The sequence below is a fragment of the Perognathus longimembris genome, chromosome 4 (genome assembly GCF_023159225.1).
Source record: "Perognathus longimembris pacificus isolate PPM17 chromosome 4, ASM2315922v1, whole genome shotgun sequence".
NCBI classification, from domain to species: domain Eukaryota; kingdom Metazoa; phylum Chordata; class Mammalia; order Rodentia; family Heteromyidae; genus Perognathus; species Perognathus longimembris.
In genome coordinates, this window is record NC_063164.1 from 68,217,337 (window position 1) to 68,242,881 (window position 25,545).

A 25,545-nucleotide genomic window follows, 5' to 3' on the forward strand; every position below is an offset into this window, starting at 1 on the left:
CTAAGCCACATTCTCAGCCCTGTAGATATATTTTATTGGGATAACTTGTTGCTTTCATACTTTATCTTTTGGTTATAATAGACTGAGTCTTGTGGTTGTAACGGTCTGATAACAACATAAGATATTGTTATGCTACTTTCATAACATATCTGGTGGTTATAATAGTTTTATAACAATGTAAGTTCAATTGCGTACAAAATTTCTACCCTTTAACTTCTTGCCATATTCATATTTTCTGTTATTTCCACCTTCATTTTCTTTTATACTTTAGAAATAGCCAGGCACCAGTGGCTCATGCTTGTAATCCTAGCTACTTGGGAGGCTAAGATCTGAGGATCATGGTTCCATGCCAGCCTGGATAGGAAAGTGCATGAGATTCTATCTCTAATTAACCACCAGAAAACCAGAAGTGGTACTGTGACTGAAAGTGGTAGATCACTAGCCTTGAGCAAAAGAGCTTAGGGACAGTGCCCAGGCCCTGCGTCCAAGCCCCATGGCCAGAAAAAAAATTTTTTTTTAAAGGAAATAACTTGTCATGCAAAGAAACACATCAGGAATGCATATCATCCCTGGCCATAAGAAATGCAAATCAAAACAACTCTGAGTTTCCATCTCATCCCAGTTAGATTGGCCAACATTTTGAATTTGAAAAACAACAAATACTGTTAGGGATGTGGTGAAAACAGAACCCCACTGCACCGCTAGTGGGAATGTAAACTAGTACAACCACTTTTGAAAGCAGTCTGAAGGTTCCTCAAAAAACTAAACATAGACCTTCCCCATGATCCAGCCATACCACTCTTTGGCATCTACCCTGAACATAATGAGCCAGGATATGATAAGGACACCTGCACAACCATGTTCATTGCCATGCCCCACAATAGATGAGTGTATCAAAAAAAATGTGGCACCTATTTCTTTTATACAGCCATTAGAAAGAATAAAATAATGTCGTTTGCAGAGAAATGGATGAAATGAGAACAAATCATGTTAAGTGAGGTAATCCAAGATTAGAGACAAATGGCACATGTTCTCTCTGATATGTGGAAGTTAGACCTAAAATGCACTGGGATATGACAAATTACATAGAATTCTAGATCCTTACATACAGTGCGACTAAAAAAGGATAGTCTTAGGAGAGAATTACAAAGGTACGACATCTAAGTACCTCTTCATATTTATATAAAATAATACACATGCTGAAATAAACTCCTAAGATATGGAAACAAAAGACTTTTAAAAACTTTTCTTTTTCTGATTCTGTATTTTTTAACTTATGTACATTGTATTCACTCATATGTGGTCCTTTTTCGCTCTCACGGGGGAGCCATGGCCACATGTAGCCTCTGTTAGCGTGTGGTCGCAGGGCGCCCCATACCCGCCAAGGAAGACATGGGTGCGTGGGGTCCCCGGAGAAGCCTCAGGGGCATTCTGGCTTAATAAGGGAGGGGCTAACAGTTATACTCACAGAGGCGAGCGAAGGAGAGGGGCTAACTGGGTATTAAGGATTGGCTAATGTACTGTCCATCACGATGATGTCAGGGAACTTCCTCTATGGGCGGAGACCACAGCCCCCCAAGGATCGGGCCTCTGGGGTCTCCGGTTGCCATGGTAGCACACGTGCTTGCCACTGAGGGACGGGGGCTTCTCTTCTGGTTGAAAGCAGAAGGAGAGGGGACAGGCTAACTGGGCCATCCCCTCTTAAAGGCACAGCTATCCCTGACACTCATATATCTCTGGAAGGGGGTAGGGGACAGAACTCAAAGAAAAAGGGTGAAAAAGTACAGCAGTGGAGTGCGCTGGACATTGATGAAAGTAAACTATACAGCTTGTGAGTGGAGATGAGAGGGAGGGAATGGAAGGGAGGAAACAAACGACACTGTACAAAAGGAAAAGTATTTATTTCCTGACTCGGGTAAATATAGCCCTTCTATACATAACCTGTGTAATAACAATTAAATAAATTTTAAAAAGAAATACCTTGTCAATATCTGTAAGAACTGATGTATTTACAAATACTAACTTGTTGATCCATGAGCATGGTATATTGATCCATTTTTGTCTTTTAAATTTCTCTTAGCAAAATTCTCTCTCTTTCCATATATATATCTGCTTATCTTTACCAGGTTTATTCCTGTGCACTTTTCTTTTGATGTTGCTATGATAGTTTTTATTCATTTCAGTTTCTGATTTTTATTTGCCAATGTATAGAAATATAATTAGTTTTTGGGTATTCATTGCACAACTGAAAATTTTATTGATTAAATGTATGGATTTTATCATTTGTTTTCTATTCCCTATTTTTATGGCAAATGACACTGATAGAATTTTGTTTGTGTGTATGCTGGTACTTGAACTCAGGGCCAGATGCTGTCCCAGAACTTCTTTTCACTCAAGGCTAATGCTCTACCACATGAGCCACAGCACTCACTTCTTGCTTTTCTGAGTTATTTATTAGAGATAAGAGTCTCATAGACTTTCCTGCCAGGGCTGGCTTCGATCCATTATCCTCAGATCTCAGCCTCCTGAGTAGCTAGGATTACAGGTATGAGCCACTTGTGCCTGTAAACACTGATAGAATTTTGAACACTAAATATGTCTGTGTTTTTAAAACTATGTATCTTAATATTTGGACTACAGTCTTGTCTAATCTAAGCTAAGAATCTTTATACTGATTGAATTGTATTGCTAGTAGCATGGAAGAAACAGATGCTTAGTTAATCGCAGGGCAGATCAATGAGGGGCACTACAGCCAAACTCACTGCATCAAGAACAAGGGAACTATGAGGGAGGAAAGCTATTGCAGATGAGAAGAATGGCTGTTAGGAAGAATGGCTGCTACAGTCACAGTAGTAAGTAAAGAGGAGTGACATTTACTCTAAATTTTTGTTATGAAATGCTATGAAGTTTTTTCCAGGCACTGATAGATCACATAAGTAGTTTCATTTAATTTCAATAGTAATCTGGGAAGTATTCGTGCCTTCATTTTAAAGATGAAGAAACTGAAGCTTGTAGAAGTTAGATGACTGTTTTTCTTTGATGGGACTGGAGGCATGGCTCAGGCGATAGAGCATCAATCAGTCAATGAATGAAAGCAAGCAAGTCCCAATCTCTGGCCAAAAAAATGAAACAACTGTCCTTCTCAAAGTTTTTGGAAAGAACCTTGGAATTTCTGACTGCTGGAGACTAGTAACCCACTCTGTATGTACTCACTGTTCTGTTCCCACTAATTAAAATGTAGTTCTTAATAAGTCATTGTGTTTATTCTCCAAACTGCTTATGCTCATTGTTCTTGTAATTATTATAATTAGTTAATCTAATTAAAGAGATGAAAATGCATGCAGACTCATAAAAACCCAGTTGGATGCTTTTGAAAAAAGACAGAAAAGCCATATCATTGAAAAGTAATTGGTGTGTAAATTGGATGACTGCAAAAGATTGGAGAACTGATCTTAAAAAATCTGTCCTGCTAGTGGATGATGGCGGCACATGCCTGAATTCCAGCATTCAGGAGGTTTAAATGGGAGGATCATGAGTTGAAGACCAGCTGGGCTACATAGTGGGACCATGTCTCAAAAATATTTTAAAAAATTTAGACATTTTACATTCAAGATGTTTTCAAGATGCATTGAAGTTCTTGCTGCTCTTTCAAAAAAAATTAAATGTGGCTGGGCACCAGTGGCTCACATCTGTAATCCTAGCTTCTCAGGAGGCTGAGATCACAGTTCAAAGGCAGCCTGGGCAGAAAAGTCACCGTGAGACTCTTATCTTCAATTAACTCAAAAAAACCATAAATGGAGCTGTGACTCTAAGTGGTAGAGCACTAGCCTTGAGCAAAAAAGAGATCAGGGGCAGCACCCAAGCCCTGAATTCAAGCCTCACATCCTACAAAGGAATTATATGTAAAACTGTAAACTATTAACAGTGCCTGTGGTTAATACAAGACAAAAGATAAACAAAATTTAAAACAAACAACAAAACTCATTCAGTAGATTCATACTGTAAGAACAGGCTTTAGCTAAGCATCACAAGATTAATACAAGAATAATACGAGTTTATATATTTTATGTGGAGTGAAAAAGCTTCTAGGAGCATGTGCACCACTGTCTTGGGCATTCTTCTGGTTGGCTAATCCACAGCCAGTTTATCTTAGTAGTCAATGCCATCATTCACTTACATCAACAACAATGAAGATTAAGAGTTCATTGCTCAAAATTTAAAAATTCAATACATATTCTTAAAAAAATTAAGAAAGGGGGAGGGAGGGGGGCATGAGGGACAAGGCAACAAACAGTACAAGAAATGTATCCAATGCCCAACGTATGATACTGTAACCTCTCTGTACGTCAGTTTGAAAATAAAAATTTGAGAAGAAAAAAAAAAATTAAGAAAAGTGAAGGAAGGGGTGGGTTGGGAGAGGTGGGTATGAATGGTGAAAAAGGTGCTCAAGATCACTGCATTTCTTTTTTTCTTTTTTGTGCCTGTCCTGGGGACTGAATGAACTCAGGGCTTGGACACTGTTCCTGAGCTTCTCTTGCTCAGGGCTAGCCCTCTACCACTTTGAGTCACAACACCACTTCCAGCTTTTTCTGTTTACATGGTACTGAGGAATCCAACCCAGGGCTTCATGCATGCTAGGCAAGCACTCTACCACTAAGCCACATTCCCAGCCCCAAGACCGCTGTATTTCTAAACTGCTTTGTTGAATGGCAACTCTTCATAAAACTACTAAAGAAAATAAAAGTATTAAAAAAAAGAGTTCCTTGCTCAGCAAGCAACTTGCACAAATAAGAGACCAGTAAATCTTATTGAGTATTATTATTTAGCTGTATAGGATGTAAACTAGTAACTGTTGAGACACACATTTTGACAAACTAGGATCACATGACAATTAACCATCCCAAATTAACCCAGGCCAGATGCAGATCTCCGCCAACTATGATGTTAGCTGGGCATTGGCTTTTCCCTCTAAGAAAGCTCTGATTAAAAATAAGAAAAGTATTTTCTTTGCAAAAGAAATGTCATAAAATCTTGTGTGGACTTGTTTCAACGTCAGGTTGTAGAAGAATTGATAGTGAGAGGATAGTGGGGTGTGGGGAACCTGAAATAAATGACTTCAGACAGATGCTGCAGCCCAGGCCTGCTTTCGTGAGAATGCTAAGTTAAAAGGACAATGTGCCTCATCACAGCCTCTACTGACAGCTCATTCTAAATTATTGATGTCGATCTTTCCTTTCCTCTCTGCACAAACATAATATCTAAACATAAAAGAGACTACAAAGTCAGCAGCTGAATGGAAGAAAGAAAGAATGATTTAAGGAAATAGATGATTAAACTTGACTGTCTTCTGACCTACAATTTACTTCCTTACTTTCCACATGAGCAGGGAGGGATGTTAGAACTTCTTCATATGTAGGTTGGTGGCTGGGTCTTTAAGTCATTCACTGGTCCCACACCTGCAATCTTCCAGAAGTTTAGATTAGGTAGTTACAAAAGATTTTGTCCCCTGCTAGAAGATACAGTTATGTGTGAAAGGCAGAATACTTTAAAGTATAGTATTTTATAAATTTCTACCTCTGCCAGAATAAACCTAAATTGCCTATGTTTTCTTAGACTTAATTTTAAGAAATGTTCTTATCACCTAGGCCAGCCAAGGTGTCATCAATAAACCTGGAAAATCTGATTCTATAGTTGGTCATCCCCCAAATTAGCTTTAATCTCCCTTTGATTGAATACTTTTATAGATATTTAAAAGCTTCTTTTGCTGGAAAGCACTGACTTGTTATTTAGATCTATGAAACTAACTGAGCTAGATGCCAGTGGCTAATACCTGTAATCCTAGCTACTCAGGAGGCTGAGATCTGAGGATCGTAGTTCAAAGCCAATCTGGGTAGAAAAGTCAATGAGTCTCTTTTCTCCAATAAACTTCCAAAGAGCTGGAAGTGGAGCTGTAGCTCAAGTAGTAGTGCACTAACCTTGAACAAAAGCATCTCAGGGACAGTACCTAAGCCCTGAGTTCAAGGCTTGGAACCAGCACCCCCCCAAAAAAAAATTTAGAAAGGAAAGAAAGAGAGTAACTGAAAGTAAAATTTTTTTAAAAAACCATTATTATAAAAAGGCATTCCAGCATCCATTTTAGTTCTGTGTTCTTTACTTTGAGCCATCTTCTTGTAATAAGGCTCTACCCAACCCAATTCTGAGACAGCGGCCAGACACCTACAACCATAGAACAGACCTATAACTGGGACTGTTGAATAATTATGCAATCTTTCCCCACATATTCTTCTTCCTATTGAAACCTAAAGCAAATGTCTGTAGAAGATTGGCTGATATTCATACCTTTCCCCATCCTGGGGCTGCCAGTGCTGTGTAATAAACTTTATTTCTCTGCCCTTCGCTATTACTTGTGACTTTATTTGGTATGTTGGGGGAAATGGACAGACCTATGAAATACAGTAGTTTAGGACTGGGCCCTAACCTACATTCCTAAACAGTAGCTCCATTGAATATATAGAACCCTTGTTTGTGACTCTTCAGCTACCCTACTGTAAGAGGAGATTTAAGGTAGCCATTTTTTTTCACTTGGTTGAATTCACCAGTATTGTAAAATTTCTTATCATAGTCTGAGGATGAAGGAAGAGACTGACTCAAAGACCTTGGCCCATTTTTACTAGGTCTATAGGAGGAACAGTACACATTCTGTCCTCAGATCATAGATAATCTTGGAAAAACAAAGCTCCTTCTTGAAGCCTGGCTCAGGTGGTAGGGTGCCTGCCAATGAGTATAAAGCATCAGATACCCAGTTTGAGTCTGGGTCTCCCACAAGAAAAAAAAAAAGACAAAGCTCTTCAAATAATTGGAGGAAAAAACAGTATATAATCACATGATAAGATGCTATTGTTGCATAGAAGAATGGAAACATGAAGAGAAAAAGAAATACAGGAAGATGGGCAGACAGCATTAAGAACGCAGTCAAGGTTTATGATCATGTCTTCAAAAATGAGACCAGTTAGCAGGGGGACCTTTCTGTCAAGCCATGTCCACTATGTGAATGCCATTCACTCTGGACAGAGTTGGACCATGCCTGAGCTGGAGTTTTACTAAACAAGTTTCATTTTAAAAAGATGAAAATTCTCCAGAAGGAGTAATTACAAATTGGCTGTGAGGGACACTCACACCATACAGAGGGAAGACACGAAGGATGTGGATACAATGAATGGGTCAGTGGTTGGAGATGCTGGTGGGGATGGGGGGCTGTTGGAGTCAACATACAAGAGGAGCTACATAAATACCACAGACATGAGTGCTGTTGAAAATCACAAAAGGTACAATTTACATGAGCCAGGATAGTTGAGGGAGATTTATCTAAAGATGGCAGGAGTCAGGCTAAGAGTAAAGGACAGAGAAGATTTAAAGTCAACTAGACAAAGGAAAGATACTAGAATATTCTGAATTGTAGCATATATGAGTAAGGACATGAAGCCTGTACGAAGATGATGGCATAGGAAAAAGCAATGAAACAGCCTTCTCACATATAAAGGAGGCAAGTGAGTGATAGGGCTTAACATTTAACATGTGGCTAGATTAGAAATCAAGCATAAGGAATTCAAGGGCTGTTTTAGTTTCTACATATTCCAAAAGAAGTTGTAACATTTATTCCTTTGTTTACTGAGGAGTGTAAATAAGATCTCTGCAATTTAGGTTGACAAAATTGAACTTTTGAAAACCTTGTCACATTTTATCTGTAACTTTTACCCTGTTTTTAACACATTTTATTGGCTCCATATGGTGAATATATCTGTTTGCCTTACAGTATCCTGTGTTGAATAATTTAGGGTTGATTCAAATAATTGAGACACAGATTGATTATACAGCGCAAATATTCTAACAATATAACCTAAGATGTCCAACTAAATAGATTTGCATGGTGTCCTAATGTTGGGCATTGACCAACACAACTAATTGGTTAGACTATTGATCATAATTTTCTATGTTTCACATTGTTCATTCATTTAACAGTTGAGTGCCAACTATAAGCCAAGAACAATGGTAGGTAATGGAGATATAGAAATGAAAGGCAGCGAACTTCTCTGACTAGCAGATAATACAAACAAATGATAGTATTCTAAGGGCTCTGCAGAGGAAAGCACTGGAGGCAAATAGGAAATGGCCCTTTCCTGGAAGTGGATGGGAAATCAGGAAAGATGTCCCAGAGGCATTGGCACCTGAGCTCAGCTTCAAAATTCCAGCAGCAGTAGTTATTTAGCCACCTATAACTGACTAGCACAGTAGGCTTAAAGGCCCACATGAGAAAGTAAGCAATAGAGATGGGAGAGTGTGAGAATTGAGACAGAAATGAGTAGCAGGGCCACATATTCACACCTGTAATCCTAGCTACTCAGGAAGCTGAGATCTGAGGATTGAGGTTCAAAGCTACTCGGGACAGAAAAGTCCATGAGACTCTTATGTCCAGTTAACTACCAGAAGACCAGAAGTAGTGTTGTGCCTCAAAATGATAGAGCTCTAGCTTTGAGCAAAAAGACCTCCGGGACAGTGCCAGGCCCCAAGTTCAAGCCTTATAACTGGGGGGAAAAATAAAGGTTCTGCAGTGCTTTTAGGCAGCGTGGAAGTACTGATAATTTGAAGCAAAGGAGGGACACTATAGGATACAGAATAGGAAGATTATTCCTTTGGTAAGGTGGTTGGGGGAGAGGATGTTAGTTATGTCCTTTGCAGTTATTCGAGTGAAAAATAATAGGGCCTCGAACAAATACAAAGGTTGAGAAGCAAACACACATCACAGCAAGTTTAGGATATAGAATCTCTTGGGTGATTGATTATGTAAGAACAAAAGTTAGCCTTTTTTCTCCATAAAGATGTCACTGTGGCATCAAGCCAATTTATTCTGTACACAGGTCACTCTGAAAGTGAGGAATTAAGCCATGAAGCTTCCCTCTCATCTGAGGTAGGGGGAGTATCCTTGGGCTTGAGCTATGGGCTTGCAATCTCAAAAAAATTGAATAGACTGCCTTTAAAAGATAAGTTCACACTGTATGTGATGGCATACACCTATAATACCAGTTGAAGGAGAAGGATCCTGAGCTCAAGGCCAATCTAGATTTCACAGGGAGACTCTGGCTCCAAAAATCAAAACAACAAACAAAAAGATGATCTTGTACTACCTGTTAAAGGTATTCAATTAAAATGAGTAGGCAGTGATTTTACACAGCCATATTCAGTACTGGAGCTTCACCTTCTGCTTGTCAGACCTTGAAAGTGCTGACTGGTTTGACCTGCTGCACCTATCCTCTGTTCCTCATGGGTATGCCAGAGGCAGAGTAGTGCAGCTGTCTGTCTGCTTCAGCAGGACAAGGAAATAAGACTGTGACATTTGCTCTTCAACATGTTTTTAATAGGATGAGATCACATTTGTCCTCAAAACTGGGAATATTGTTGCCATCTTTACAGGCTGATTTTTTTAAAACTTAAAATCCATCCACATGTGCTCATATTCCAAATGACAAAAACCACTCCTGTGGCTGCTTCAAGTGGAATAGCCACTATTTGAAGAACAGATGACAGGATTGTGGCTTTTCAACCTTTCCTGCTGGCAAGTGAGTGGAAGCTGAGGAGTGAGGCTGTGCCTACACCTCCAGGCTAATGTGGATGGGTGGGGGGAGGGAGGGAGGGCCAAAAATTATGAGACGAAGGAAGACATCTGTGGTTGCAAAGGAAAAAAAGACAAAGGAAACAAGATCCACTCCCCAGTTCTGGACTGAAGAGACAATGTGACAGGCATTCTCTGAGCAAAGCTGCCTCATGTCACACTTCCCTTGAGCCTGGCTGACTCAGCTTGTCTTGGTCTTGCCTGGCTTTGCTGACCCCAGGCAAGTAGTTCCTGTGCACATCAGAGAAAGTGACCTCCATCCCAGTGCTGGACAGATGACTAGTACAAACACAGAGAAGCAAATCACTCTTTGGACTGACATACCATCTTGCTCATTTGAGGCTCCTGACTTCCTTTTGGGATGGCTTTCTTGAGAAGCACAGATGTGGGCTTCAAAGCCTCTTTCTTCATAAGTATGTTTTTAAAAAAGTGATACATGCCATATGTTCAAGTGTTTAATAACTACTTTTTATTGGCTGCAAGCTAGAAAATGAGTATAAGAAAAATACAGGAAAGAAAAGATAAAGAACATACTTAGCCGTGTCTCCTGAGGAATTGAAACTGCACTAAAACATGTGCTAATAATTCTGTGCTTGATCTTCGGGCGGAGTCATTTGAAAGTTTTAGTATTGTTGTCACCATTTCTCAGATGTAGAAAGGAAACAAACTAGTTAAGCTTGGCATGGAATTTAAAAATACATCACCATACACAGATTTGAAAAAAAAAAGAATACTTCTACTGGGCCTTCAAATTTTTCCATGAAGTCCTTGTTTAAACTTCAAAGTTATTATCTTTCTCCATCCCACTGTGCAAGGCTAAGAATTATGATGCTTATGCCTCTCCCAGCTAAGGAAAGACTATAAGAGTCATCTAAGGTCCATTGTATCCATTAGAATTTTTTTTTAGTGCAAGTATCAAAACCCTATCTCAAAGTGGCTCAAGTAAGAAGAAGAAATAAACCAATGATGTAGGCCTTACTTCAGCCATGTTAGAACCAAAATGTTCCAACCATGATACACAGAATCTTCTTCTTTAAGTCACAGATTTGCTTTCCTTTAAATTAGCTTAATTTTCAGTTATGGTAGCAAAAGGATTATTAGAAGTTCCAGTCTTGGGAAAACTTATATAGAGAGTCTACATCTAAATTACCCTTTTAGCAAGTCCAGGTAAGGCTTTTTTAAAATTTTATAACATAGTTCCATCATCCAACTCCAATCTGTACTGGGGTTTACTGATCTAATTTCAGTTTGCTTGCTCAGTTGGTACTCTACCCACTTGATCCACATATCCAGTTGGGCTTTTTCCTGGTTATTTTGGAGATGGAGTCTCTCAAACTTTTCTGCCTGCACTGGCTTCAAACTGAGATGCTCCAGGTTTCAGCCTGCTGAGCAGTTAAGATTATAGGCATGAAGCATAGGTATCTGTCTTCATAGGCCCATTCTTGAACCAAGCACAGTGTTCAGGGACTTTCAAGATTTTGTGCTAAACATGTAGCTCACTGGTAAAGCATTAGTGAGGCCCTGGACCCAACATCAGCATTGCAAAAAAAAAAAAAAAAAAAAAAAAAAAAAAAAAGATGACAGGCATGAATCATCATATATAGCTAAACAGCAAATTTTTGAAGTGGACACTGTTGTTTTCACTTCTCTGGTCCTGCCTTGACTGTGCTTAGGTATCTATGTTGCTCCATGTGGCTATGGACTTCAGAGACTGTCAGGAAGGAAGGGAATGGCAGCAGGAAGCAGGAAACATGGGTCAGATGTGGGATGGGGAAAGCATCCTGTTCAAGGATACTGATAGCTCACCTGTAGTGAAGGGGGCATGCATAAAAGGAGAGAGTGGAGATGGCTTATGAGAGAATGATTTCCTAGAAGGGAACTGATCAAAGGAGTAATATATTTCAGTGAGAGCCAGGTTCTTCATGGTTGAGGAAGACAGTAATGAATATGGAAGAGGTGAAAATAGTGAAGGTAGATTGGAATCTGAGATACTGTAAATGCATGTTTTTTTCACCTACATGCATAAATAAATAGAAATGTAATATTCAACCAATTGTAAATTAAAATATGGGAAAATTGTGTTTATATTGGAAATGGGCAAACTTTATTTTTTCACAGACTGAGGAGAAAATCCAGGGCCCTATGCATGCTAGACAAGTGCTCAGCAGTACATCCCCAACTCCAGACATTTTCTCCATGATTATTTCTTAAACACATAGTGGATGGATATTTACATAGTACTTATGTTTTATTAAGTGCCATAGTAATATAGAAATAAACAGGTTCCTTGAGAAGTCCTGGAATTAATTCTCCATGGATACCAAAGGATGATTATACACACGTGTGCATGTGAATGCATACATTTATTACATAGGTTGGTTTAGGGATGGGCCTGGGAACTGTAAATGCTTTACAACAATGAACATAACTAATGCTCAAATATTGTTTTCTGCCAGGGCTTGAATTATCTTTCCATGTCCTTTTTGCTTTTAGTGTCGGTGTGAAGAAACCTGCTGTTACGTTAATGGGCCTACCATTGTAAGTTACTTGTTTCTGCTTATTTGCAGCTTTCAATATTCTTTATTCGGTATATTATTATTTTTAACTATATGACTAGGGTGTTTATTCTCTGAGTTTGCCTGTTTGGAGTTCTGTAAGCCACAAGGATGCATGTCACTTTCTCGAAGGTGATTATTTTATTGAATAGGTTCTCAATGGCTTTAGTTTTTTTTTTCTTCCTGTCTATCTTTATAATTCATAGTTTCAATCTTTTGGCAGAGTTCATGAAATCTTATAAGTCCTCTTGATATCTTCTAAGTATGTTTTCAATGTCCTTATTTGACCTGATTTTTCTGCCTTATCTTCAACCTTTGATACCCTATTTTTACCTTCTTCTGTTCTATTACGTAGGCTTTTGATTGAGATTTTTATTTGACCAATAAGTTCTACACTTGTAGAATTTCAATGAGTATATTATTCAAGATTTCCATATCTCTGTTGAATTCCCTTTTCATATCTTGCATTGACTTTTATATTTCATACAGCTGTTTATAGTTTCTTATTGTTTGAATCCATTTTTTAACTCCTTCAGGTTTTTAAATATCAGTTCCTTCATTTCATTAACCATTCTTGTCATTAACTTATTGAGCTAATGGTTTGGGCTTCCTTCCTTTTCACCTCACTTTAAGTACTTCATTGTAGAATTATTGGTTTGGGGAAGAGATATGTTGCCTTATTTATTCATGAATTTCATGGTCTTTTGCTGGGATGTGCTCATTTGGGTTTGAGACTTATGGAAATTTCAATCTCTTGTGTCTTTTTTTTGGGGGGGGGGGGCGGTCCTAGGACTTGAAATAAAAGCCTGAGCACTGTCCCTGAGCTATTTTTTGCTCAAGGCTAGCACTCCACCACTTGAGCCACAGTGCCAATTCTGGCTGTAGTAGTTTATTGGAGATAAAAATCTCATGGACTTTCCTGCCTGGGCTGGCTTCAAATCACAGACCTCAGGGCTCAGCCTCCTGAGTAGCTAGCATTATAGGCATAAGCACTGCTGCCTGGATTCTTGTATCCTTTCTTAAAATCTTATTTTTTTTAATTATCTCTGAATAGTTGTACAAAGGTATTTCAACTCTCCTCCCCATTCCCTCCCAACTCCATCCACCTCCTCAAGCTACCTGGCTCCATTTTCACATATGTATATTGAGTATTATTATTGTATTTGCTCACCATTTCTATCTCCATTTACTGTGTCCTTTCAGTTGATGATGTCTTACAGCTTCCTTAAGATGGAAGATTGGGACTTGGTTAAGAAACAATTGAATTAATTGCTCAAGAATTCTGCATTTGGAGTAAGGAAACTTGATTATCATGGTAAAGCCTATGAGTGTGGCAAGACCAATAAACACTAATGCTCTGGTCTTTTTAGGTGAATATAGGATTCAAAGTATATCTTCTTGCTCTAGGAAAACCTCCCTTAACAAGAGTGGTAGTAGGAAGGAAATAGAGGGGCTAATCCTATTGGAATAATACTAGATATTTGATCACATAAGGTGGAAAGGGGTGGGAGCTAAGCTTTAGAGGAAAGGCTCCACATTCCTTGTCATCATTGCTTCTGCTGTGACTGCTTTTCTGTAATTGCCTGGGTCTCCACTATCTCCCTGTGGTTTCTCCTTTCTTTTGCTCTTTTCATCCTCAGACTCTGGTCACTTTTGTGTCACATGATTTTTCTCATTACCTGTGAAAGTGGGCCACACTCCTAACCCTCCCTCTTACTCTGCCTCTCTTGCATATTATTCTCCAAGTGCTATCGTCCACTGCAAGGAGCCAGTCAGTGTACCTTACCAATGGCTGATTCTGGTTTGGGGCAAGAAAAGTACAGGCTGGTCCTGGAACATCTTCTCTTACAGCAGAGGTGAGGCAGTATCCTTGGAGGAGAAAACAACCTGGTGGAACACAGAGCCACATAACTGTCCTCAGTGAGGAGGACAACTCCTGCTCAGCAGCTATGTGTCCATAGTACTACCTGCCAGTAGTACTCAGTGGAGAGCAGCCTTGGGCACTACTAACAACATGTGGAAACAAAACCTTGGGAACATGAGCTCCACAGACATGGCAGGAGCAAGGGGATGGGTCAGGCTGTTTTTCCTAGGAAAGAAAAGCCTGGCTGGTATACCTCAAATCATGTGGCAGCACTCATCCAGTTAACATTTGGTTGTGTGCCATTGGAGTATAAACTCTCTGCGATATGTCTAAAAGCTCAATAGCTCAGATTTTTAGGTGAGGTAAAAGCTTTCTAGATTTTATCATTTTGACAGGTGAAGCATGTTTGCTGCAATAAAATTTTTTTAGGATAGTAGTCTTACTACACGACTTTAGAAACACAGCTTTCTCTTTAATTTATTAGAGTTCTAGTGTCAGTTTGCTAAATAAGGTTCTGGTGACATCTGTGTTATAAAATTCTTAGAAGAAGTTTTGTAAGAAATAACTCACTTCTAATACAGAAAATTCCTTTATCTTATAAAAATATAGCGACTATTTTTTATTCAAGCACTATACAAGTAACTAGTACATTCTGCATATTGTTATTTATGTTATATTTTATAGTTTTATTAAAGAAAAAGGATATTTTCTATAATATGTGTATCAGATTTGTTAACAGTGTATTGTAGGATAATAAAGCAATTAAAAATAACCCCAAGGGCTGGGGATATGGCCTAGTGGCAAGAGTGCTTGCCTCGTATACATGAGGCCCTGGGTTCAATTCCCCAGCACCACATATACAGAAAATGGCCAGAAGTGGTGCTGTGGCTCAAGTAGCAGAGTGCTAGCCTTGAGCAAAAAGAAACCAGGGACAGTGCTCAGGCCCTGAGTCCAAGCCCCAGGACTGGCCAAATAAATAAATAAATAAATAAAAATAACCCCAAAGTAACAGTGTATTTCTGTTTCATTTTTGTTTTACTTTTCTTTTTCTTTTTTTTTTTGTAGGTCATGGGGCTTGAACTCTGGGCCTGGGTGCTGTCCCTGAGCTATTCAGCTCAAGGCTAGCGCTCTACCAGATCCAAAGCTCCACTTCAGGTTTTCTACGGGTTAATTGGAGATAAGAGTCTCATGGACTTTCCTGCCCAGACTGGCTTTGAATGGCCATCCTCAGATCTCAACCTCCTGAGTAGCTAGGATTATAGGTGTGAGCCACCAGCGCGCAGCTTGTTTTTTGTTTTTGAAACAGGGCCTCACTATACTGACCAGACTGGCCTCAAACACAAGATTCTTCCGCCTCAGATTCCCCAGAACTGAGATTATAGATTTTACTACTGTACTCAGCCTTTCAGAGTTAAATTCCCCTTCCTTGAATTTCTCAGTTGTTGAGACAGTGATGAAGAGAATCTGTCTGAGGAAAATGCTGATACACTTTCCCAGATATAAAGTCAGACAAGCCAAATAAACTACAAAGGAAACTGAGTATCTAGTTTAAAAAAATAGAAATGTAGGTTTGGAAATTATTTTCAACATGCCATGCGAAGCCGTACTCTTTTTTTCTCTCATATTCCCTTCCCGTTGTTTTACCCTGGCTATCACTGTATCTAATCTTAGTTCCCTGGATGCTGAATATACGTGTATTAGAACTAGGGAAGGGAAAGGAAATACCAAAATCAAGAGACAAAGGATAAAAAGACAAACCATTCCAAAATCAATAGTTACAAAACCATTTTGTGTAAACCAACTGTACAACTCATTGTAGGGGGTGGGGAATAAGGAAGGGGAAAAATGAGGGAGGAGGTAGCAAGTTGAATAAGAAATGTACTCACTGCCTTGCATATGAAACTGTAACCCCTCTGTACTTCACTTTGACAATAAAGAAAAAAAAAGACCAAAAAAAAAAAAAAAAGAAATGATTTGGCAATTTTCTAAGTGTTTGTATAAGTGCTTCATTAAAAATTCCACTTTCATTATTAGAAAGTGTTCACAAATGTCCATTGAATTTGTGGCCCTATTCAAATTTTTTCCAGTACTTCTTGGAGCTTTCAATCATGTTTGTCTGTTGCAGGTGTTTGATGAACTTGATTAAGGGGGGCAGGAATCTCCCAATATAGTGGACTACACCTGTGGTTCAAGCTATATAGGAGGCTGAAGAGTTTCACTTGATCCAGGATTTTGAAGCCAGCCTGGCCAATGTAGCCTTGTCTTAAAAAAAAAATTAACACCTACATAGTTTTTGGTCATTGATATGAAATATTATCTTCAAAGTTTTTTTCTTTTCCTAAACATTATTATTGAACAATCTTATTTTCAATTTGATCATTTAATAAGGTTGTTTGATAAAAAGTTCTGGATTGGGCTGGGAATATGGCCTAGTGGCAAGAGTGCTTGCCTTGTACACATGAAGCCCTGGGTTCGATTCCTCAGCACCACATATATAGAAAAGGCCAGAAGTGGTGCTGTGGCTCAAGTGGCAGAGTGCAGCCTTGAGCAAGAAGAAGACAGGGACAGTGCTCAGGCCCTGAGTCCAAGCCCCAGGACTGGCAAAAAAAAAATGTTCTGTATTATTTTAAAATATTTCACCATGGGCTATATATCAAACTATCTCCTATACTTAGAACTTTTCTGGGCAGAAGGGAAAAGCATTTATGATTTTCATTCAGAAATCATCCAGATAGTAATGGCTCATGTCTATAATCTTAGCTACTCAGGAGGGTGAGATATGAGGGTTGTGTTTCAAAGCCAGCCCAAGAAGAAAAATCCAAGATATTCTTCTCTCTAATTTACCAGAAAAAAAAGCTGCAAGTAGAAGTGTGGCCCAAGAGTTAGAATACCAGATTTGAGTATAAAAGAAGCAAATAAACAAGAGCACAACTCACTGAGTTCAAGCACTAGTACTGGCACACACACAAAAAGGAAAATTTCCAGAAATCAAATTGTGCAGATTTTAAGTGATGTTAAGTCAAAATTTTGGAACCCACTAAGCTTTTACTTTTCTATTTCCATCTAAATCCATGCCATGAATTCCTGCTGGCAAAAAGTAGAAATTCCTTAGGGAAATGTATCCTAGTTTTGAGCTTTGGTGAAAGCCTATATCTCATAATTTTGCAACTTCAAAAGAACTATTGGATGTGATGTTTTCCCACCACACCCATTGAGAGCCTTTCTGTTTATTCAAATCTGGAGGGTCCTGATCCTGTCCTCATTTCTTTGGCTTCGTAGGCACAGAATGCCCTAGAACCATGACCGCCAAACCTTCCTAAGATCTTGGAGGGAGTTGCTGGCTAAGGTTTGCAGTAGAAAAAGTTCTCAGCAGAGCAAAGTCACTGGGCCAAGCGCCCTCAGAGAAGTCTACCAGACAGACATCATGGTCTCAAGAGCATTTCATTTTGGCTCACAAGGCCATAGGGTAGTTTGCTTTTCTCTTTGTGTGCTTTTGCTATAAAAAATATATATAATCTGACAAAATCCAAAGAGGAAATTTTGCCGAGTAAGATTTCTTTTCAACTGTGTTTTCTGGGAGATATGCCAGACCCTAGGCCTTTCTTCCAGAGTAGATTCAGTATGGGCAGCAGCAGGCTGACCTTTCCCACCCTTTTCATTCACATAGTTGTTGTATGGAGAGAACCTAGTTTTGTTCTCATTGCCTATTCAACCCTTAGCCTCTCTACCGAATCTGCTGAGCCTACCAATTAGGGTCAATAATTGTGGCCAGAGTTTAAGGTCTAGACACAATAATACAACTGAGAAGATGGATTCATTTTAGAAGCTAGACTTCTAAGAAGACAGCCGACAGAACATGACAGAAGGGATTAATGAAAATAAGCTTGAAGGAGTTAGAGCTTCCTTTGGAAACTTCTTCTGGTAAAACATTTCCACATCACATCTAGCAACTCATACAGTTTGCTTCTAACCCTATTTGCAACAATTAAAAGTACATAACAAGGCCCAGTATCTGTTGTTAAATTTCAGTTGATTGGTCAATTGGCATTAAGATACTAAAACATACATTTAAAGTTCTATACTGAATCAGGGTAAAAACTTTGAGGAGCTCATAGTTAATTTTATGTGTTCAGATCCTACCACTAGGATGTACAGATCCTACTACTAGGATGTAATTAGTAAATAATAACTACAAATAAGGCATATTATCAACTTTTCTTCTAAGTGTGTGTGTGCATGTGCGTGTGCGTGTGTGTGTGTGTGTCTGTGTGTGTCTGTGCTCCTGTGATACTGGGGATCAAACCCAGGGTCTCAATACCTCTGGCACTGATGGATGCCTCTAGCCTGTATAGCAAATCATTCTTTTAAAAAAAAATTATTCTCAAACTGAGATTCAGAGTGGTTACAGTTTCATACGTTAGGCATTGGATACATTTCTTGTACTGTTTGTTACCTCCTCCCTCATTCCTCCCTCCCCCTCCCCTTTTCCCTTTCCACCCATGAGTTGTTCAGTAGATTTACACTAAACAGTTTTGCAAGTATTGCTTTTGTAAATGTTTGTCTTTTTTACCCTGTGTCTCTCGATTTTGGTATTCCCTTTCAGTTTCCTAGTTCTAATACCTGCATACATGGTTTCCAATGTACTCAGATAAGATACAGAGATAGTGCAGGTACAACCACAGGAAGAGGATACAAGAGAATCATCAATAATAGAAGCTACAGTTTCACATCGCATGCTGAAAGTAATTACAACTGTGAGATAACAGTCGTTTCCATAACATGGAGTTCATTTCACTTAGCATCATCTTTTGTGTTCATAAGGGTATAGCTATTGGGCTCTTGTGATCCTCTGCTGTGACTTGCCTAAACCTGTGCTAATTATTCCCTATGAGGGAGACCATAGAGTCCATGTTTCTTTGGCTCTGGCTCACTTCACTTAGTATAATTTTTTTCCAAGTCCTTCCATTTCCTTACAAATGGGGCAATGTCATTCTTTTTGATAGAGGCATAAAATTCCATTGTGTATATGTACCACATTTTCCTGATCCATTCATCTACTGAGGGGCATCTGGGTTGGTTCCAAATTCTAGCTATGACAGCTATTGTGCTGCGATGAACATTGTTGTGCTGGTGGCTTTAGTGTGTTCTTGTTTGTGGTCTTTTGGGTAGATGCCCAAAAGTGGGGCTGCTGGGTCATAGGGGAGCTCTATGCTTATTAGCCTTCTGAGGAATCTCCATACTGCTTTCCAGAGTGGCTGAACCAGTTTACATTCCCACCAACAATGAAGTAGGCTTCCCTTTTGGCCACATCCCCTCCAACATTTGTCATTGTTAGTTTTCTTGATATGGGACATTCTTACTGGGGTGAGATGGAATCTTCAAGCTGTATTATAAAGCTATAGTAATAAAACAGCTTGGTATTGGCACTGGAACAGGCCTGAATACCAATGGAACAGAATTGAAGACCCAGAAATGAAACCACAGAACTATGCCTACTTAATCTTTGATAAAGGAGCTAAAAAAATAGGATGGAAGAAAGCCAGCCTCTTTAACAAATGGTGCTGGCAAAACTGGTTCAACACATGCAACAAACTAAAACTAAATCCTTATATATCACCCTGCACCAAAATCAATTCCAAATGGATCAAAGACCTCGAAATTAAAACAGATACCCTGAAAACACTAAAGGAAGGAGTAAGACAAACACTTGGGCTCCTGGGTACAGGACGGCACTTCCTTAACAAAGACCCAGATATGTGACAAATCAAAGAAAGGATGGACAAATGGGACTGCATCAAACTGCAGAGCTTCTGCAAGGCAAAGGACATAGCTCACAAGATAAACAGAAAGCCCACAGATTGGGAAAGGATCTTTACCAGCCATACAACGGACAAAGGCCTCATATCTAAAATATATGCAGAACTAAAAAAATTACATTCCTCCAAAACAAAACCGCAAAGAACCAATAGCTCCCTCAAAAAGTGGGCTAAAGACTTGAAAAGAGACTTCTCTGATGAGGAAATGAGAATGGCCAAGAGACATATGAAAAAGTGCTCTACATCACTGGCCATAAAAGAAATACAAAGCAAATCATCCTTTTAAAAAAGTAACTATAAGGCCAAGCAAGATGCTGTAATTTACTATAGGGTCAATGAGCAATCAGACTGAAACTGATTCCTCGCCATAATTACTGGGAATAGATGCTACCAGGAGGATCATGTGCTCAAGGGAGAGATAGTAGGGCAAGTGATTATGTGCATAGGTTTTAGTCCCAGCACCTCCAGTACTGAAGTTTTAGATAGTTGCCCTTAGGTAACCTGCTTAATTTATCAGTGTGTCAATTCTTCCCTATCCCAACCTCAAACACAGGGATTATAGTCATTTCTAATTTACAGGTTTGTTATGAAGGCTAAGTAAACTAATCTATATTAAATATCTAAAATAATACCTGATCCCAATGGTATATCAATGTTTATTAAACAGAATATATAGTAGGATGGCAAAGACCGATGCTTTCTCATGTGATCTTTTAAAAATGCTTCTCAGAAACTAGTAAAACCCTCATGAGATGTGGGGTTTGGCTGCTGATCAGATGCAGCTGTGGTAGAGTGGTGACTTTCAAAGCTCAAGCATGCCCACCACAACAAGTTGTTATTACAATAGGTTTTTCATTTTTTTAGTGCTAATGAATATCTTATTGCATCCTTTGATCAGTGGTTTTGCTTTTAAAGATGAATTAGTATTTTTGAAATTTTAATTCAGAAGGAAAAGAAGCTCTTTGTCTATTCTGCACCTATATTGTGTAGATGTGACAATTATAGCTTTATAAAGAGGCCTGCATACATTTTTAATACACAAATTCTGTGTGAGTTAAGAGGTAGCTCAAAGGCAACACACAGGAGTCCAAGCCTCCATCTTCAAGGCTCATAACAGCAATCAATGAAATATTTATGTCAGCATGGCATAGGTGTATCATTTTTACATACATATTTGTTATGAGAAAGTAATTTATATACATCTTCATGCATATGCATCTCCTTATAGATCATATATAATATTATTTCATTTGTACTGCATAATAAAAATAGCTCTTCAAATAAAACATAGTTTAAAAATTGTGGAACTATTTGGTCAGAGTTGAAAGATGTAATCGGATCTGTATCATATTCCTAATTTCCTACTTCTATTTATGTGCATCTCTCTATTGCCTTTATGTAAATGTGCTTTTGTTTAGTAATCACAATGTTATTTTTGAAGGTATTGAAAGGGTTCAAAGGTGGTGGGGTTACTTATACATGTGGCTGGCTAATTCAGGAACTCTGACACACCATCTGCTTTCCTGCAATAAGAAGCCGGAATGTTGTGGATTCAGAGTGCTGGGCTTTTACCTAACATGGAGAGGGAGGGAGGTCCTAGCACTAAAGAGAGAAAAGCACACATTGTCCTCTCCTGCATTTCCTACAGAGACACAAGTAGACAGGAGCACTTACAGCCTTTACTCGCTTCTCATTTGCTCTACTCTATTTAAAAAATGACTTATCTGGGTGGGTTCTGTCTCTTGAAGAACTGGCCTGGCCACATAGCTCTTTGAGTTTAGTTTTTCTCTGGTTCTCTGAGATAACTTTCATAGGCAGGTTCCTGCAGGCTCCTACAGGGTATTTTTGTTTTTGTTTTTGTTTTTGCCAGTCCTGGGCCTTGGCCTCAGGGCCTGAGCACTGTCCCTGGCTTCCTCTTGCTCAAGGCTAGCACTCTGCACCACAGCACCACTTCTGGCCTTTTGTATATATGTGGTGCTGAGGAATCAAACCCAGGGCTCGATACAAGGCAAGCACTCTTGCCACTAGGCCATATTCCCAACCCCTACAGGGTCCTTTGCAATCTCTTTTTAGCAAATCTAAAACTATAGGTGCAGATCAATAAGAAAACCAATAATTCAATCTTCATCTGTACGTTGTGTGCCTTCCATGGTTTTAACTCAGCATTCTCAGTTTGGATTCTTGAAATGCAGAGTGATGAGTTAGGATGGGTAAGATTGGATTCTGACACATAGCTCCTCTGACCCAAGAGCTCTTGGGTTAAGCAACAAAGGAAATAGAGAGTCAACGGATGAATCCCAAGAAGCAGAAGTCTACTTTTTCATCAGTGATAAATTGAAGCACATTTTGAAGTGATGCAACCAAATTTCCTTTGATCTGGAAAGACTTGAACAAAATATAGTTGGCAGAATCTGTAGCTAAACCATCATTTTGGGAGTCCAACCAAAGCTCTAACACTGATGTAGATGAGAAGGCTCGCTCAAGTCAATAAGAGAATTATATACTGCTCAAAGAGAAACAGTGAGACCCTTATTATTATTATAGTAAAGCCAAACCTCAGCCACAATATCAGTATCATCTTCTGAGGGAAAGTTAAAGTTCCTAGATGGTGGTTCCTAGATGGCCTTGGTATCTGAAGCAGGAAAATTTGAATAACTTCTGGGAATCAGCTGAAGGATGGGAGAAAGGTGGGAAAGCTACTCCTGTTTCTTAGTCAAGCCCTTGTTTGCCTCAATTATCCTGAGGAAAAACAGGTCTAGATTAAGACTCTAGTAGTGATTTCTCTGAAGATGGCCTCCCAGTAAAGCATGCTTTCTAGTACTCACGCCTCTTATATCACCTTCTTTTCGGTTCTGTTGGTTATCAGTTTCTACCGGATGTAGGTATCTATCTTACTATCTTAGATAGTAGTACCTAAGTATCAAAGGTGATGCAGAAGAAACCAAGAAGCACCTGCAGCCTTGGTCTCTTGGAATGCTTGTGCTAAGGAAAAACAATGACCACATAAAATTTCTGATCACCCAGAGATTCCCATGCATAATGAAGTCCAAGCCAGCCACACGCAGAAGGTAAGTGGAGACATACACTCAGCCCCAATATTAAAGCCATCTCAGCCCAAGTACTAGATATAAGAAGAACATCTCTTGGACACATGGTGAGAACTTAAGTGATTGTCCTAGTCACCATCTAATATCAATTGTGTAATAGAGCCAAAGTTAAAGCTGAGAGAGATGAGAATAAATATTATCATTTGATCAACAAAAGGCAATGCAATCAATGTAAGCCATTGAGTATTCTGATAGACATCTATTGCAGTAGGTCATTGCAACAGCATTTGCAATGTGAAGGATGAAATTGCTTATGATAATGTCCCTGAATTGCAACAGCCAAATGTCATAGTCCATTCAGTCTGCTATAACACAGTCTTACAGACTGGGCAACTTATAAAGTCTTTTTCTTTATTTCTTCCTGTTCTAGAGATCAGGAATGCCAAGATCAGAGTGCTAGCATGGTTGAGTTCTGGTGAGGGTGTACTTTCTCATAGATGGTCCCTTCTTACTGGGTCCTCATATGGTAGAAGGGGCTAGAAGACTTTCTGTGGTCTCCTTTACAAAGGTAAGAATAAGGGCTTTGCCCTCAGTTTCTAATCATCTTCCACAGGCTTCCCCTTCCCATGTCATCATGTTGTGAGTGAGGATTTCAACTGGTGAATTTGGGAGAAAGTGTTCCTAACTTAACACCAGGGAAAACTTCACAAGATTGCTGTCAAGTGGTTTTAGTTAATTGAATTTCACATCAAGCTTGGATTTCAAGCAGCAACTTAACTTTCTTTCCTGAAGAAGCAAAAATCAACCAGACAATCTTCCCACTAGCAATGTAGGTGGGATGATGATGCCATTGGCAAGAAAACACAAGACTCTGTGACAGGCAAATTGAATCACTGCTGGAAAAGTGAGTGAGATATGAGGATCGAAGTTTGAAGCCAGCCTAGGTAGGAAAGTTCAAGAAACTCTTACCTCCAATTAACCACCAGAAATCAAGCTGTGGCTCAAGTGGTAGAGCACTAGCCTTGAGCACAAGGGACAGTACCTGGGCCTGGAGTTTTAACCCTATGATTAACAAAAAAAATTAAAAATTAAAAAGAATTAGTAATGTTCTGCTAAGAGCAGAAAACCCAGCCTATACTACAATGGATTAAAAAGCAAGCACAACAAAGAGGAAGATTCAGGGCTAGAGTCACAGATCTCAGTTTTGACATTGTCACTGACACCCACCGGCAGTGTAGTATTAGACAAGTAGTGGTCTCTCTGCTTTTACCATAGGGATCCTTAGTACTCTATAAGAATTTTGTTTAGGGCTGGGAATATGGCCTAGTGGTAAAGTGCTCACCTCGTATACATGAAGCTCTGGGTTTTATTCATCAGCACCACATATATAGAAAAAAGCTGGAAGTGGTGTTGTGGCTCAAGAGGTAGAGTGCTAGCCTTGAGTAAAAAGAAGCCAAGGACAGTGCTCAGTCCCTGAGTCCATGCCCTAGGACTGGCAACAAAAACAAAACAAATAAACAGAAAAAACAGGAATATAATTCTTAGAAAACATTTACTGTCTGCACAGATGAGAAATAATTTTGTTTAGCACTAGCAAGTTTTTATGCCTTATTGGGTTAGTATTTTTAGAGATTGATATCATCTCGTAAGTCCCTCTTTAAAACACAGCTATTACATTTGAAAGATGCTTTTTGTTATTGATATAGCCTGATTGAGGACACCAGCTTCATTTGAATATAGGTATAATAGGAAGATTATATTTGTCTTCATAAACAAAAGTAGGACAGCAAAACCACTAGCAATTTGTGATTGTTAATATTATTGCCATTGTTATTGTTGCTAATATGTTTAAATCATCAACATTCACGAAAACTGTCACCTTTCTAAATGTGTATAAGACATGTGACATACTGATTTTCTCCTCATTTACAATGCCAGTGATTCCAAAGATATCCACAGGGCTTCTTGTACTAATCAATGATGCTATGTTTACAAACATTCATCGAGGTAGAACAGACAGTGATTGCTCAGGTGCATCTTGCTGCCTCAAATTGGTAGCAATCAGGAGAGCTTGTGAGTAAAATGTGTGACTGCAACAAAATAGAAAATCTTACAGGGCTTTATCAAAATGTAGTAGCGCTTATTTCAAAGCACCATGCTTGGAGGAGAATTATTTAGTGCCACATCTAACAAGTAGTGAATGGCAACAACATGGGAAAAATGTAAGGAACCTATCTAACTGCCTAGCAGTAGACTTATTTGATATACTCTTCCAAGAAAAAGAAACCCAAATCAAATGATGCATTGGACATCACCTAAGCTGTAGCTCCTCAGGAGGCAGACAATGGGGGTATATAACAAGTTGAGGCCAGGCTGGAAAAAAGTTCACCAGGGCCTCACCTTAACCACTGAAAAGCTGGGAATGGTGTCACACACCTATCATCTCTGTTCTTTATGTGGAATGTATAAATAGAAGGATTGCAGTCCAAACCAGCTTGGGAGACAAAATGGAACCCTATTAAAAAAGATACTAAAAGCAAAAAAGCCTAAGGGTGTGCAAGCAGGTGCAATACCCTGAGATTAAATCCAAGTACCA